The sequence below is a fragment of the Nomascus leucogenys genome, chromosome 11 (assembly GCF_006542625.1).
Source record: "Nomascus leucogenys isolate Asia chromosome 11, Asia_NLE_v1, whole genome shotgun sequence".
In the NCBI taxonomy this organism is placed as follows: Eukaryota; Metazoa; Chordata; class Mammalia; order Primates; family Hylobatidae; genus Nomascus; species Nomascus leucogenys.
This window is the reverse complement of record NC_044391.1, coordinates 34,538,600-34,556,895: the sequence shown is the minus strand read 5'-3', so window position 1 is coordinate 34,556,895 and position 18,296 is coordinate 34,538,600.

The following is an 18,296-nucleotide window of genomic DNA, read 5'->3' as shown; positions in this document are numbered from 1 at the left end:
CAGGTATAAAGCCCTTCCAACATGCCAGACATTATGCTCAGAATTTTCTATAGTATTATCTTGTTTAATTTTTATAATATCCCTGGAAAGTGGCTGCTCTTATGACCCTCATTTCACAGATGGAAAGCATGAGGCCTATGGGATTAAGTAACTGGCCCAAGGTCACACAGGCACTATGGCTAAAGCCAGAATTTCACACAGAGGCTGACTCTTGGGCTTAAGCATCCAAGCAACATGCTACTAGCTGATTTACAAAATTACTTTTTGGAAATAACTAGACTAAAATGTATAAGTCTAAATATCTAGTAGCCAAAGCAAAACCTGTTTTGGTTAAGTGGATGAATTCATCACTGCTTTATGTTTATAATGAAAGGTCTTTTCACCACTAGAGAAGGGTAGACTTAGCTCTGCACTATTTAATTTTACTCAGTTTTATTAGCAATCAAGCTGTTCACTTTCAGTATCCCTTACTGAAATAGGTTGTTTGAATGGTAAATCCCTACTTATAGGAAGAAATAGGCAGAAGAAAAGTAAATTCTAGGATCACAATTCATGAGTTAATTTGACCCCTGCCTCAAGAGAATCTCAATTATCAAACAATAAGCAAACTATCAAATGATAACTCTCCTGGTTTCTATGAGAAGTTAAATATAAAAGAGCAGAAATAAACATAAACCTAAAAACTCCTGAAGGGAATTTGCACATATGACAAACAACTAATCTACAAATGCAGAAGTTGAGCAATGTCAGGCAAGCCTTGAAAATCAATGCAATCAGGAGGTTACTTACTATAAACAAATATAGAACATTCTTCACAAAATTTATTTCTAAGGACTTTGGGGCTTCTTTGTGACTTTAAGATTTTAGAAATGTTTCAGTTAGAATAAAAATGAAATGAAGGTGAACAGTTTAAACAGATTTATATCATCACATAAGATAAATCTGGGGAAAAAAGTAGACTTCATTGTCGTAAGTCAATGTTTTCAGAAACATTTTTAATATTTCTTAAATAAAATCACAACCCAGAAATAAAAACGAGAAACAGAATTGTGACTAGGGGAAATATTAATTATATCATCAGTAAAATCCGAATTTTCCTAAAGCAGATGACGCTCACATTTCCAAATAAAACTTCTCCAGACTTGTCCATTCTCCAGAAGGTCTTAAACCTGCTTTCTTTTCCTTCTTTTCCTTCCTTCCTTATCTTTTTTTTTTTTTTTTGAAAAAGGATGCAGTGTCATGAGAAGGTCTTAAACCTGTTTTCTTTTCCTTCTTTTCCTTCCTTCCTTCCTTCCTTCCATCTTTATCTTTTTTTTTTTTTTTTTTGAAAAAGGATGCAGTGTCATCATTATGGCTCACTGCAACCTTGACTGAACTCCTGGTCTCAAACAATCCTCTCACCTTGGCCTCCAGAGTAGCTGGGACTAGAGGCATATACCACCACACCCAGCTAATTTATTTTTTTAATTTTGTTTGTAAAGACAGGGTCTTGCTGCTATGTTGCCGAGGCTGGTATCAAACACCTGGCCTCAAGCAATCCTCCCACCTTGGCTTCCCAAAGTGCTGGGATTACACGTATGAGCCATTGCACTCAGTCTTAAACCTGTTTACTATTATAACAAAATTTAAATAAAAGGAAATATTGCAGTTTTCATAAAGATCCACACAGTACTTTGAGGAGTGCAAAAACAACTAGATTTGAGGTTCTAAAGGTCTTGTCAACTTGGGATGTGGCATTAATGTGACAAAAAGCTTCTAAGTATACGATCTTGCAAGCTAATCTGTAAGTCATGAAACAGGAAGTTTCACAAACCAAACTGAAATGCTTACATCACACAGCTTATTGAGTCAATCTTAAACACACAACAAAAATCAACAGGAAAGAGATAGGTAAATTAATACACTTTGCACAGGGTATAAGCACTTACTGAATCCTACTTAAGCCACGTGCATTTGTCCTGAATTCCTCATGAGCATTTTGTGCCTAAGTCCTTCTGGATTTGCTTGCTAGAGCTGCCATAACTGGGTACCATGAACTATGTGGCTTCAACAACAGAAGTTTACTGTTTCAAAGTTTTGGAGACGAAGTCTGAAATCAATATGTCCACAGCATTGATTCCTGCTCAGAGCTTTCAAGGAGAATCTATCCCACATCTCCATCCTAGCATCTGGTGGTCTGCTTGCAATCTTTTGCATTCCTTGGCTTCTGCTACATCACCCCAATTTCTGTCTTCATCTTCACATGCCATTTTCCCTGTGTGCATGTCTGTGTCCAAATTTCTTTTTTTTATAAGGACACCAAGTCATATTGGATTAGGGGCTCACCCTACTCCAGTATGATGTCATCTTAACCATTCACATCTGCAACACCACTAATTCTAAACAAGGTCACATTCTGTGATACTGGGGGTTAGGACCCCAATATATGAATTTGGGGGACACAATTCAACCCATAATACCTTCCATTCCTTCTTATTTATATGGGTTACTTTCTTTCTGTCAATATATCTCACAAGCTACACACTTCTATAAACCATTTCACCTACCTTATTAATTTCTCTTATTTTCAATATATAAAATAGAATATTCTTAAATAATGCAGCAAATGAACACCATGGAGCCAAATGATTTCATCTAAAAAATAACACAAACAGATAAGAACTCAATGACATACAGCTTTTCTGTGGTACAGCCACATATATGAAAATCCTGCCCTTGAATTCCAATTACCCAGAAAGTCTTTATTCATCATTACAGAATGACCTAGCTCTTCTATCAAAGGTAACACTACTCACCTATTCCCAGAGGCAGGAAGCTAAATGATAGCAGGTTTCATATCCATAAAATCTCAAAGTCTTGTGAGGCTCAAAAGCCTATTTAGTAAATGAAAAGAAGGAAGCGACACTGAGAGAAGAGAGATGTTTTTGATCAGTGCTTTGCAAATACTGAAGAATAACATGTTTCCTGTGGGTTTCCAGGCTTAGCATCTATTCTGATTTTGTTAGACTTGATTCTTAATATAGTAGAAACCGTGACAAGCTATAAAATCTCTGCAGTACCTACAGAATAGTTCTCACTAAAGATAAAAGACTACAAGGAATAATAAAAACGATAATTCATAGCATTTTCTAATTCTCCAATATTTGAAAATCCATAGCACAGGGGCAAAAAAGACATAAGGTGTTAATTTTTTACAGTACAGAGTCTAAAGTTATATATAAAGATAAATACAAAGGTCAGAGATTGTTCTAGAAAAATGCTACTAGAAATATAACCTTTTCTTTCTATATTTCTATCTGTATCTCTTTCCTCCGTTCTGGAAATCTTCCTAAATACTCCTACATATAGTTGTTAAATTTGTAAAGACAATAATTAGTAGCTAGCTTATTAACTGCTAAGGGTTTAAGTCAGTTCTTATCATGTTTGCATGGATGCTGGGTTTCATGGAGATCCTGGAATTGATTTAGCAGATCTAGGGCTGTGCATAGACTGTCAAATTTTAAAAGACTTCTGCAGGTGATCTTGATGCTCATCCAACTTGAGAAGCCCTAGTTTATTTTTTTAGCAGCTAATGCAATAATTTGAAATCATGTAAATAAAAAAGTACTCCCCCAAGCCACAAGACTCACACTGTTCTCTAGAACACTGTTTTCCAGGATGGAGGTCTCTAAAATTTTTGCTCATGATTCTATTGTTAAAACACCTTTGAATATAAACTGAAAAAAATGTGATTTGGCCTATTTATAAATAATATAGTTATAATACTCTATACACACAATTTAGTATTATAGAACATACAGGAAGGGCGTGGTGGCCAATGCCTGTAACCCCAGAAATTTGGGATGCCGAGGTGGGTGGAGCACTTGAGGTCAGGAGTTCGAGACCAGCCTAGCCAATATGAGGAAACTCTGTTTCTACTAAAAATACAAAAATTAACTCGGTATGGTGACGTGCACCTGTAGTCCCAACTACTCAGGAGGCTGAGGCAGGAGAATCACTTGGATCCAGGAGGCATAGGTTGCAATGAGCCGAGATCATGCCACTGCACTCCAGCCTCGGTGACAGAGTGAGACTCCATCAAAAACAAACAAACATACAGGAAGGGGAAATTTAAGAGTGAGATAAAACGAATTAACTCAACAGCATATGGGTCATTCTGACCACATTGAAAAGTGGGTACCTTCCACTTTGGGGTTCCCTCCACATATATTTATTGAGAGGGAACATACTGAGAGAGAGTTCGCTTTTCTTGCCACTCTCCACAGTCTTTTAATTATGCCACCTTATATTTCAAAAGCACTTTACAGTTTACAGAACATTTTTATATCCAGGATCTTATTTGATGCTGAAACACCCTATGACATAGGCTTAATTAATATGAATAACCTTTCATAGATGAAGATACTAAGACTCATCCAGGACATTTTCAAAGGCACTTGTGTAAAAATGGGGAAACTAAGACTGAAATCTCTTTTGCTTCAAAACTGACTACTTTACAATTCAAGGCTTAGTGGTAAGCCATATGATTGTGTCTACCTTCTCTTCTACTCTAAGGCAAAGAACAATAAATGGTTGCATTTTTACTATGCTTATTTAGGGATAAATACAGTTGCCTGCTGGAATTATATGTGTCACAAGATGTGGTAAGAATAAAATAAAATGTTATATGCCAGTAAAAAACATATACCTCTATGTATTATAATATCTGTACTGTAGTGTAGTGGGTCTCAACCTGGGATGATTTCTCTTGGGAAAGGTTTGGCCACATGTGGAGCCTGTTTTTGGCCCAAACTGGTGAGCATAGGGAAGAGTGGCTACTGACACCTAATTGTTAAGGGTCTCGGATGCTAGTAAACATCCTACCATCTTACAACACACAGGACAACTCCCATCACAAAAATTACCCGACACCAAATGTCAACAGTGCTAAGACTGAGAAACCATGCTGTCATGCATCTACTTGTTTTAGTTATGAATCACTCTAAGTGACTGATGAAACCTGTGCTGTCATCCCAGCACCAGCACATACACACCAAATACTGCACACTCTTTTACAGTGTTTATTGACTTGCTGAAACATATTCATAGATCACAGGGTGAGAACCCTAGATCTACAGAATGTAGCAAACAATAGGTCCCAAAGACTTCCATTGAATTGACTTTGTTTTTATAGCCCCTCAGAGAAGTCAATCACTGTAAGACATGTTCTGGGACTCCTGTTATTAAACTAGAAAGTCGGAAGTTCATATGCAGCCAATAACCTGAATGCATCAATGCTTTGAGGGATATTAAAGTCATTCATAACCTAGTAAAGTAATACTTGTACATTTTAATTGAGAAGCGGTTCATTTAATCTCACTCCACAAGATATTTTTAATTATAAAAAAAGGCCACTAATCTCAAAGTGGAATTTGTGGGTTATTTTATTTCCTCTAGCCCTTTTGAGAGAGATTAGAGGATCTATTACATAAAATATATCACGTAGTGATTAAGAGGGCCCCTAGTGGATTATAATATTTTATCACATAAGAATGAGAATGAATACTCCATTAAAGTCTTGTCACCTGACTTTCTGAATTTAAGAGTCGGGGAAATTATGAAATAGGCAGTTTGTCCTCAGTAACTTTTACAGCCTTTTTCTCTCCTTTCCTTTGGGGTCAAAATTCCCTCTGCCCAGTTTCCTTATTCTTTCTTGATCAAAATGTGTCAGTTATACATACAGACCATGAATTCAACCAATATGTACTTTTCTCAGTATATATTGTTCAAAGGTAAAAAAAATCATGGAATGGAAGTTGTTTCCATTTTCCCACTATTAAGTGTTTTAAGCCTAAAGAACAAGGTGAAGCTCAGTGTGCTGGCACGTGCCTGTAGTTCCAGCTACTTGGGAGGTTAAGGTGGTAGGATTGCTAGAGCCCAGGAGTTCGAGGCTTCAGTGAGCTATGATCATGCCACTGCAATTCAGCCTGGGCAACAGAGCTAGAACTCTAAGAAAAACAAAGAAACAAAAAACAGGGTGAATAAACATTTAGGGAACAAGAGATTCTTAGGCCATGTAGTCTAACAGCAGCATACAATAATGGTTTTGCCAAAGAAATATTGATTCAAAAAATATTTTATATAACTTTCAACACAGGTTAAATTTTACAATATCATCTATATAGACTGATCACATTTTATCTTAGCTAAAATAAATCAGTTAAAACAATTATTTTATTAATATCTATTCAATGTGCTATGTACAGAGACTTTATATGTTTTAAAATTATTGTCTTCTTTTTCTCAGTAATAGAAATTTAATTTTATGTCTCCTGTGCTATTTGGATTAAAAGCATGGAATTTTCTGCATATGTATTTAAACTCAACAAATATTTTTGAAGGCCTATTATCTGTAGGATCTTAAAATATTAAAATACTCCAAATTCTAAGCAAATTCTAGACTATAACTCATTCAAAAACAAACATAAAGCATTAAAAAAGGCAGAATTGTATTCAAACGGTAAACAGAATTATTCAATGTTGCTTAAAAATATGGTTACCCAAGTCTCTCCTATGACACAAAGACGGAGAAAGATATATTCAATGTGCAAGCAGGTCAGGGAGGAGGCCAAGAAGTCCTCTTCTAAAACAAACAAACAAAACTCTCAGCCCTGGGGATCATCAAGCTCTTAGATTTCCAAGCCAAGCTTGCAACTGTGTTGGGCAACACTATAATGAATCTAACACAATTCCTTCCCTTTCATGGTACTCATTACAGTCAGCATTACAAAACAAAATTAAGGTTTTAGGGAAGACATTTCACAGTGTCCCAGTGTGCAAACCAAATCAACATAACCCAACCATTGATTTGTTTCTTAAGTCTATAATTCTTTACCACAGCAGAAGGTTCATTCCAAATGTGAAGTTTCATTCCAAATGATGGTCCAACAAAATTCAAAATATCACTAGCCAAAAGAAGTAATTATTTCTTTTTCCAATCCCAGACTTTTCACTAACATTATTATATATTCCTCCCCAAATACCTCCATATTTATGCAAACTACACTTTTGATTTCAGGTATTTTCATTAATAACGACCCACACTCACTTTTCTCCTATAGTGGACAAATATCCAAAGAATACCTTTGCAGAGCAAGGCCACCTGCCACAGGACCATCATGTATATCATGGCATACCATTGTGAATCTGTCTGGAGACTTTGTCATCAGCTTTTTACCTTCACTTATCAATGCCCCTCAAATATTAGCCAAACAGATAAACTTCATGGTAGACCAGTTACAGATGTCCCTTCCCATAGTGGATACTTAAAGGCTCTTTCTCCGGTTTGATTGCCTTTTCTTGTTCCATGAACTGCACTTCTTTTTTATACTCTGGATGAGTGAGGTAGAGAGAAAGTGTTAAAAGTTTGAGTAAATCTTGACACTATCTACCTAATAGACAAGAAAAAACATTCAATGTAAAATCCTACTTGAAACTTGACATCCATGCCCACAGCCCGCTATATAATTGGTGGCTCCCAATGAAAAATGGAAATGCTTGGTTTCTTGTTCAGAAAGCCAGAAAAAGTGCCATTAAGTGTACTGAAATATCAAACATGTTCCTTTCTTCTTCTGCCTCTCGAACTTTCATGGTGTTTTCTATTTGTTGCTGGGAGAGTGTAGATCCTCACAGGCACACTTGGGGCCCCATCTTGCAACCCAGTTCATGTATGCACACAGCCTACCCTTTCTCGCTAGGGGTCAAACCAAAGTGCTGTGCCCTGGCTGGTGACAGGGAAATCCATTTCCTTTTCCCATTAGCTGATGCTCAAAGTACAGCAGGCAAATGACCCTCAAAAAAATTGCAACCTCTAAGCCAAGATGCCCTTAGTACCTGCATAAGTATGTAAGAGACTGGCACCATGCTGTGACCGTGGCCAACCAGCCTGACCATGTCCATTCCCACTACCTCATAAACTTTCAGTGCCAAGTCTACCAAATATAGGCCTAAGGAAAGTTTTGGGGCTTATCTATTAATACAGGCCTCCATAAAAGTAAATGAGAGAGAATGGCCTTTAGATTGCAAAAGTCCCTACTTGAGCTTAGCTTTATTGCAGTTATTCTTGCCAGTCTTGCTGACTTACATTCTACTGGGATCTGTCTGTCTGGTGTTTGGGACATCCTACAGAAAAATGGAAAGAAACAAAAAAGGCATAGTTGGCTAAAAAAGTATCACACATATCACACTGATGGATAATGTATTGCCACCATAATGTATCACACAACACGTAACAATTATTCACAGATTGGATAATGTGTTTAATACCTTTAGGTAATTCATCAACTCTTGGACTGAATGCTCTGTTTACACAAACACTTTAGCTAAAGGGTAAAAACACTTTCTAAGTTACTTTTTTTAATGTTGAGCAAAACAATCCACAGGTCACTTGCTGCTTTTGTTTTAGGATCCCTCAGAATTAGGCATGAGTTAGACTGTACATTATTTATTTAATTGCTTTGGAATGGACACTTCTGAACAACAAGGGAGAAGGTGAAAATGTGTGTGTGTGTGAGAGAGAAACAGAGACAGAAAGGGTATACCACTTTGTTTTTTTTTTTTTTTTTGAGACGGAGTTTTGCTCTCTCACCCAGGCTGTAGTGCAATGGCCACTGTGCCCGGCCCCACCTTTTTAAAAAATTACCAAAAATTCCATATAACTGTAGCGTAAATTATACTGTTTCGATATATGTATACATTGTGGAATGACTACATCAAGGTGATTAACACATTCATTACCTTATATACTTATTTTTTGTAGTGAGAACATTTTTTTTTTCTAGTGAAACAATCTTTATTGACCACACTGGCATTTCAGATGGGTTAGGGATTGGCTGGAAGAGAGCTTAGTTTAACTATTCTTTAAAAAAAAAAAAAATTATTTCTATTTATTTCTTCTAAAAAAAAAAAAAAGGGGGGGGTACATATGCAGATGTGCAGGTTTGTTACATAGGTATACGTGTGCCATGGTGGTTTGCTGCGCCTATTGACCCATCCTCTAAGTACCCTCCCCTTACCCTCCGTTCCCCAACAGGCCCTGGTGTGTGTCGTTTGCCTCTCTGTGTTTATGTGTTCTTAATGTGTGAGAACACTTCAAATCTATTCTCTTAGCAATTCTTAAGTATGCAATGCATTATTAACCATGCTCACTATATTGTACAATAGATCTACTGAACTTATTCCTTCTAATTGAAATTTTACATTCTCCAACCAGTATCTCCTGAAACCCCTCCCTATCACATCCCTCGGTCACTACCATTCTACTCTCTGTTTCTATGATTTGGACTTTTTAAGATTCCACATGTAAGTGAGATTATGCAGTATTTGTCTTTCTGTGCCTGGCTTATTTCACTTAATATAATGTCTTCCAGGGTTATCCATGTTGTCTCCTCCCCCATTTATTTCTTGCAAACATCCATTCAAATTGCTATTGCACTTTCTGCAATTTTGGACTAAGAATTCCCAATCAAAAATTCAGCTTAACATATCAGCAAAAGATATAATTTAGTTTAGAAACCATTATTCTTCTGTTTCTATAAAGTTATAAACCTAAAAGTACTTCTTGAAGTCAAAATCAAAGCATTAGAAAATAGGATCTAAGAATGAATTTGTGTAAATGATGGATGCCTTATTGATTGAGCCCCCCACACACTTACAGAGTGCTTTTAGTGAAAACAAGAGAGAGACTAGGAAAGCTGGAGACACTTCTAATTCTTAAAGAAACTCGATTTTAATTCTGAGAGATATTTGGTAAATAAATAATGTATCAATAACAGATATTAAAGAAAATGATAGAATGGGAGACAGAACAAAAAATAACTTCAATATTTTATAACTAGTAAGTGAATTGTAACAAGAAACAACAGGAAGCAGTAAGTGGGAGGAAATTATGAGTTCAGTACCAACATATGAATTTAGGCAGAAAAGGAACTAACAATGAAGGTTATTTGGCGGTTACTGAAAAAGGAAACTTGAAAAGAACATAAGATAAAATAACTAGAGTTGTTATTTTAGGTATGCCATAAGTACAAGAAGGTAGCTGAACCATGGAAGTCTCCACTCATAGTGGAACATTAGAGCCGAAGGTTTAACAGGAGCAACTCCAAGCCTGATAATGGAAGGAACGAAAAGGAGCCAAAAGACTTAAAGAAACACAAATAATGCAAAAGTGAATGCACTGGAGAGGGTTTGATCAACAAGTAGGAAACAGTAGAATAGAACTGACAGAGATCTGAACAGAGAAAAGCAACAGATTTAGAGCTAGGTCTGCATTTTGCATTTGATTCCAACTTCTGTTCTAGAAACTCCAATCTCGCTTGATTGAGCTAAATATGTGAAATATAATGACAAAAAAAAGAGTCAAGAATCAAATATGGAGTCCTTCTCTCTGTGAGTTTCCTAGTAGTAATAGTTCACTGATATTTACTATTTGGAGAAATAATAAGTATTATTAAAAAGTACATAAAATAGGAAAAAGTATGTCTAGTATTTGGCAGTTTTTTTCTATTTCATAATATTTGCAAACCTGAGCTTACACAGTAAAAAGGGTTTTGAACTAAAAGTGAATGTTATAAATTCATTAACATATAAAATGTAATAATGTTATATTTCTTATTATGATAATTCTCAAATTATCATTTTTCTGTTACTTTTATGTTAACCACAGGGGATAGGTTGAAGAAAATATAGACCACTCCAGCCCACGGAAACAGCCTTTTTAATTAATATTTTAGATCTCTGCTTTTCAAATATAATTAATAATTCAGCAGATTGATGTTTTACCACTGTTCTAGAAATTGCCCCATGGAAACCTAAATTACCTTACCTGCTATTTCAAGCACCTTGATTTAACTTTTTTTAAATATTCCTTATATGTTCATGCTTCTCTTAGTTCTTGGCATTCACACCTGCAATTATATTCTGCATGCTGCCTGTAATTATCTTGCTGCTATCAGAGTCTGCATGGTTTCCCACACTTCAGATCCACACAAGCATACTTGTGATCATAATTACAGTCTTGTATTTTTGTTCAGCAATTTTAAAACCTTCTTGCTTTTAAAGCAACGAATCTTCTGTAAACAGAGATTCTGGAACATACCCTACATAAGTGACTATCTTTTGGAATTTTTGAACCTCTTTGAAAACTGGATAAATGCCTGTTTTCCCTAGTAAAACACACACACACACACACACACACACACACACACACACACACAAATTTTCATACAAATTTAGAGTGTTTACTTATCCCCTGAAGTCTTTCCTTATTTCATCTAGGGACCACAGACTATTACAAAATCTACTGCATTAGATGTTTTCCAAGTAGAAAAAACAAACACACTCGCCTTTCCTCACATTATGAGAATTTTCATAGCAATACAAAGTGTCTTTTTAGAAAAGACTCCCCTCCACGTAGCACCCCTCACTCAGTCTTACTGCTATATTGTAACACCATTAGACTGAAGGAAGTTTACAGGATGTTCCATTCTCTTTCTTACCTTTGTGCCATTTCCTAATGCTCAATGTGTCTTCTGCCCCCTTTACTCTTTAAGGAAATAATACCTTTCCTCTCCCAGTATCACCAATAATCTTCATGATCCCACATTTAATAAGTGTCTTTTGGCTCTTTATTTTATTTGACTCTGCAGTAGCATTCTATGCTGTTGTGAATCACCTGAAGTCTGAGCTACTATTCTTTCTTAGCTTCCATAATCTCCTGCTTTGTTGTTTTATGTTCCATATCAGCTGCTTCTCTACTTCTATATAATTTCATTTTCTTCACTTCGAGTAATACATGTAGTATTTCCCAAGATTGTTCACAGTTCTGCTTATCCACACTCTCTCCCTAGACAATCCATGCCTTTCAGAGCTTCAGTTGCAATCCACACACTGATTACTCCCATCATATTATGCATCCAATCTTGACATCTCCTGAGCTGCATATGCATATATCCAAATTCCTCCCTAGTATTTTCTTCTGCATGTCTAAATTAGTTATTAAGTCCAACTCAATGAATGATCTTTTAGCCCTAAACCTAATCTTTTTTCAGCTATCTCAGAGCAGTGAATGCACTTCATAAACTAAAAAGCTAAGAATTATTCTTGGGAACTTGTTATCTTACCCTCCGTTCCACAGAATGCAGAGACTAGAGCAATGTTGTATATGTTACTGCTTCATCAGCAAGGACAATCACACGGAGCTGCAATTAAAGAAAGGGAAAGAGATGGAGAACCAATATGAGAATGCATTAATTGCTCCATCTCCCAGACAACTCTCACTAGTAACCACATAAATTGCATTTCAAGAGAATTCATGCAAAAAGAAAAAAGAGGAAGAATTTATTCACATCTAATTTTCCATGAGTCAAAAACACTAAACCTCTAACCAAGCTGAGACTAATTTTGCAGGGCTGAGAAACACAAATTTAGCTCTTGGGTCACTGGAATGATGGTGAGAACCACTTCTACGTCTACTCCTTGATTCCCAGATCTCAGTACTTTAGCTGTTGCAGACAGAATGTTATGTATTATCTGCCAGTTTCTTACATAATTTCACTGGGGATTGTCCCCAACCTGGCACCTTAATTGAGACAAGCCACTCAGAGGGCTGCCTCTGGAGATGGGGACATAGTAATAAGATGTGGATCTTATGGACATGGACTCACTGTCACATTGCCATTGTCCCAAAACATGTTCATTGCTCTGACACACTGTTGTTTGGGCTGAAAAGGTTAATAGATTACTTATTCCATGAGCTTTTTGATAAAGCTCAGAGACTGAATACGCAAATAGACAATGGCCAAACCATAACGAAAAATAGTACTCTAATTCACAGACTGAAGATGCCAGTCTGGTGAAGTCAAACTATAACCTCTGTAGCAACCAGCCCAAAATGTTTAAGACTTAATCAATAACTATCAGATTCCCTAATTTTGCCTCTATTTTCTTATCAGAGTGAACCAGAGAAGCTAAATATGCTCCACCAACCAATCACATAAGATGCCTGCTTCTAGTTAGCCTGCCTTCCACTTCCCATTCCAACAGCCTCCAATCAGGATATACCTGAAGCCTTCCCTTTATTCCACTAGAAATTGTTTCCATTACCCTCCCTGCCCTTAATTATTAGCCAAACTCAATTTAAGCTGGCTGGCTGGCTTGCTATAGCAAGCTCTGAATGGTGGCCTTTGCTATTTATTCTAATTATTGATCAGAGGGTGATCTTGGAGACCCACAAATAGCAATCTGTTCATATGCATTTCTCCTAGCTTGACTACGACCTCTTCCAGGAAAGAAGCCTTATTTAATTTTATTTTTAATCCTTGCTTGTTAAAAAATACACATGTGATCTACATTTGTATGAGGGAAAGCAGAAAATGAAGAGAAAGTAGAGTAGTATTCACTTACAATAGCAAAAATATTAGTGAGAATCAGAAATGGAACTTGGAGAGCAGGATAAATGTATGATTATGAAAATTTATAGACATAAAATAATATTCTTAAAAATAAACTCAAAGTTGTAATAGTGAACTAAATAAAGCTCCATGGTAAAGAAGAATAAAATGGAATTTCGAGAACATTGATGACAAATGGAAGCACAGAGCTCATTTACCATGGAAACTTGTAAACATCTCCATATTTATGAACCAGTTCACCATAGAAAGTATGATTATATCAAAAGATAAAGACAGGCCTTGGCACCAGGTGGAATTGGTTTTCATTTTTATTCTGACACCACAATTTATTAAACGACTTTTACCTCTGGTAATTTAAGGAAACACTTTACTGGTATTAACATGGCTTTATATTTAACTAGAAGTATGGTTTACTACAGGCCAATTAATAAACAGATTGGCCTGTAGTAAATCATTGCTTGCTTAATAACTTACAACATACTGATAAACCTTCTCAGGTCTTCAGTATTCTCATATGAAAAGTATGCATTTGCCTCATGGTGTTATTACAGGAATAAACATTTTATAATAAATGTAAAACACCTACAATCTACTTTACCTGGCAGGCACTTAATAACGTTAGTTTTTATCTCCACAAAGACACCAATTAGAGAGACAATTCAATGTACCTACCCACTATTTTTGAGGTAAGCCCTATCAACTCCAAGTAGCTCTCAGCTAAGACTGTCTATAAATTATCACCAAAATAAGTTCTCCTTTCTTGGGCACAATTAAATCCCAACTATCAGGTAATTGTTCTTCAAACATCAGTAAAGGTATATAATTTGTAGCCTATTCTTGCAGTACATAAACTTGGTAGGGAGAATAGTAAATGGAATATACTTTTTCATTGACATAATTTACATACAGATGTTTTACTTCCCAGGTCCAACTGTTTGTTTGTTTGTTTGTTTTGAGAGCCATAAGCTTTTTTTTTTCTACCCCCACGAGATGAAGTCCCGCTCTGTTGCCTAGGCTGGAGTGCAATGGCGCCATCTTGGCTCCCTGCAACCTCCGCCTTCCGGGTTCAAGCGATTCTGCTGTCTCAGCCTCCTGAGTAGCTGGAATTACAGCACACACCATCATGCCCGGCTAATTTTTGTATTTTTAGTAGAGACGGGGTTTTACCATGTTGGCCAGGCTGGTCTCAAACTCCTGACCTCAGGTGATTTGCCTGCCTTGGTCTCCCAAAGTGCTGGGATTACAGGCGTGAGCCACCGTGCCCAGCCAAGAGCCATAATCTTTAGCCTAAATAAATGTTGACAACATGTTAGTGATTGACTTCAAAGTCTTTAGTAATAATTATCATCATAAGATTTCCGTAGTTGTTACTGTCAAAACCCCTTCACTTTCTGCCTGGCAGGTAGAAGAGTTTGCATTAGAGCAGATGTACTGGTGACTAGCTCAAATGAAAAGGTAGAGAGAGCACACAGCATGCAAGGCCTCTGAGCCATTCCTGCAATTCCATATCTTCTGGCTCTAACGTTATTTCTATTTGGTAATTCAACAAGAAAACTATTCATGCTGGTTCATCTATTCTTTGGGTTTTTTACTTGTGGGAATTCTTTTATCCTGCATTTTTAATCATTTATGTCTATCCATTTGTTCATTCATTTATACATCAGAAAATATTTATTCAGTGCCTAAAATGAATAAAATGAGAAAAATATAACTTCTCTTAAGGAGTTTTAAGGTGAGGGAGTGGAATGGGGCAAATGAGACATACATGTCCAAAAATAACCATAAAATATCATGATATTGTTGATAATTGGCATTCTAATTGGCAATGTCATAAAGCTTTTTAAAATAATATATATGAAGGAGAAATTACTTCCAACTTGAGAAATTGAACAGTTTCACAAAGCATTTGAACTATATCCTGAAGGTTTTCAAATGAGAAGGATGTTAATAGAGAAGACTTTTAGGAAAGAACGTTTTTGGTAGAGGAAACAGAAATTACTAAGGACCAGAGACTTGAAAGTGAATAGTGCAGTATAAAAATGGATCTTAGTTTTGGTATGGTTGGTTAGTCTATGGGTTGTGTCCACTGCATGTGTTTGATGGAGGTAGGTGTGAAGAGTTTGGGGAGAAATCATGTAATTATGTGTCAGACATAAAGGGAAATGAAGATATTATGAGAGTTTTCGAAAGACAATAAAGAGACTTCACACATTTCTGAAGAGAGTCACTTGAATTTTGTGTTTTTAAAAAACATAACCTGAGGTTCTATGTTCAACATATTAGAAGAAAAAAAATTGGGAATTTGGCAATCATAAACCAGATGTGAAGATCTGAAAAAGTGAATTGCCATTAGAAATGAAAATGAGAAAACAGATGTATGACACATTTTATATTTAAAATTAAAAAGTCTTCATGACCAAATGGTTATGATCAAGTGGATGAAAAATAAGAACTCAGATCACCTTAAGACTGTAGCTTGAGTATCTGGTGAAGGAATTGGATGATTTAGAAACAGAATTATCAAATTAGAGTTCATATACCATTATAGAGGCCTGGAGGTTATTTGAATTAGATATGTCCAGTCTGCCTTGGATTTTCAAACTTTGATAATCATCTCTGAAACTCGTGTTCAAAGAGTATATATCTAAATTCATACACTCTAACATTAGTACGTGCCTGCCCTCACAAAATTCTGAATCTTTCCTTGCCATTTAAACAACTTCAAATAATCCCCCAAATGATAACTTTTTGGAAAAGGAACTTTAATGCACTTCAGGGTAAAAATTTGGTACCACTTCTTAATATTAAACAGAATCTCAGGCTTATATAACTATACGGTATTTTTTTAATGGAGAAATTTAAACAACAAGATAAATAAACCCACTCTCAAAATTGGCGCTACAGTTTTAATATAAATGAGCTTTTGATGGTTTTCATTTAAAGACTTTCCTGGTTTACTGTTTGCCTGTAGGGGCAGAAAAAGTTGGGAATTGTTAAAGAAGCAAGAGGTAACTCTTCTTCTTTACCAGGAGAGATTCCAACAGGGCAGACAGTTCAAAGTAATGGATCTGGAAATTATGGGGCTGTGAATTTTACATGTAGATTTAGAAATTATTTCCACCAAATAGCAGTTGAAACCATGGAATGGTATTAGACATGCATAGAGAAATTCTATAGTTTAGTTAAGTTAAAAATCTGCATTAAAACATATACTTAAGCATGTTATTATAAAATTTTAACATATTGGGTAAACTAATATATTTATTTATACTGCCAGCTTAGCCTGTTTTATGAAAACCACATAATAAATTTTTTTCTACAATTTTAGGATAAATAAACATTTGCACTTACTGAGAATATCTCATTGTTAAGGACGATTAAAAATGTGTATATTAACTTAAAATAGAGTCGTAATCACTCAACTACAGCAAACAGGGCAATAGAAGACTAGGCCTGGCACCCTGTCCTCAGTGCATGTTTTCTCAGTAATGTGTACCAACTCTAGTCCCTATAACATGATATAAGAGATAGTTTCAAAGTTTTTCTGGCTTTTATAGTGTTTCTCTGCCCTGAATTTATTAAGCAGATGAACTCAATTTGGCAATGTAGATCATAATGTTAACATTCTGATCTACACATAATGTAGATCTTCCACAATGTACAATGTGGAATGTATATTACATTACATTACATTCACAATTATACAGTGAAATCAGTGCAGATAAAGTAATCAATGGCTCAATGAATGAAAGAAGAATATATATTTGAACTTAGTATGCAAAAAAAGACAAATGTGACTGCCTTGAAACGTTGAGACAATTTCTAATAAGTACAGGCATGAAGCAGTTGATAGGTGTTATTTTATTGTTAAACCTCTTATTAGAAAAAATGAATTTGAAAGAGTATTTTCTAGGAAACAATTACAAGTTAGACTGTAACTTATAATTGTTTGAATTCAATAACTTAATAATGAAATTATTGAACAATGACTTCAATAATTTCACTGTTCTTATTAACAGACTTTTTTTTTTTTTTTTTTGAGATGGTGTCTTGCTCTGTCACCCAGGCTGCCTCTGCCTTCTGGGTTCAAGCCCTTCTTCTGCTTCAGCCTCCCTAGTAGCTGGGACTACAGGCGCCCGCCACCATGCCCCGCTAGATTTTTGTATTTTTAGTAGAGACAGGGTTTCACCATTTTAGCCAGGATGGTCTCGATCTCCTGACCTTGTGATCCTCCCGCCTCAGCCTCCCAAAGTGCTGGGATTACAGGTGTGAGCCACTGCTCCTGGCCTATTAACAGACTTATAAAGAAACCAGGATGCATAAGTAATTTTAATTTCAGATAAACAATGAATATATTTTAATGTAAGTATGACCCCATGTAATACTGTAAAATAATTATAATTTTAAATTATTTATCATTTAAAATTTAACTGAAAGGCCGGGCATGGTGGCTCACGCCTGTAATCCCAGCACTTTGGGAGGCCAAGGTGGGTGGATCACGAGGTCAGGAGATCGACACCATCCTGGCTAACATAGTGAAACCCCGTCTCTACTAAAAATACAAAAAAAAAATTAGCTTGGCATGGTGGCGGGTGCCTGTAGTCCCAGCTACTCAGGAGGCTGAGGCAGGAGAATGGCGTGAACCCGGGAGGTGGAGCTTGCAGTAAGCCAATATTGCACCACTGCACTTGAGCCTGGGCAACAGAGCAAGACTCCATCTCAAAAAAAAAAAAAAATTAACTGAGCATCCTGTGTTTTATCTTTCAACCCTAGGTGGATGATCAAGAGTCCTCATCTGGAATTAGACCTATCTTGCTTGTTCAGGTAATGATTTTAATATTTGACATG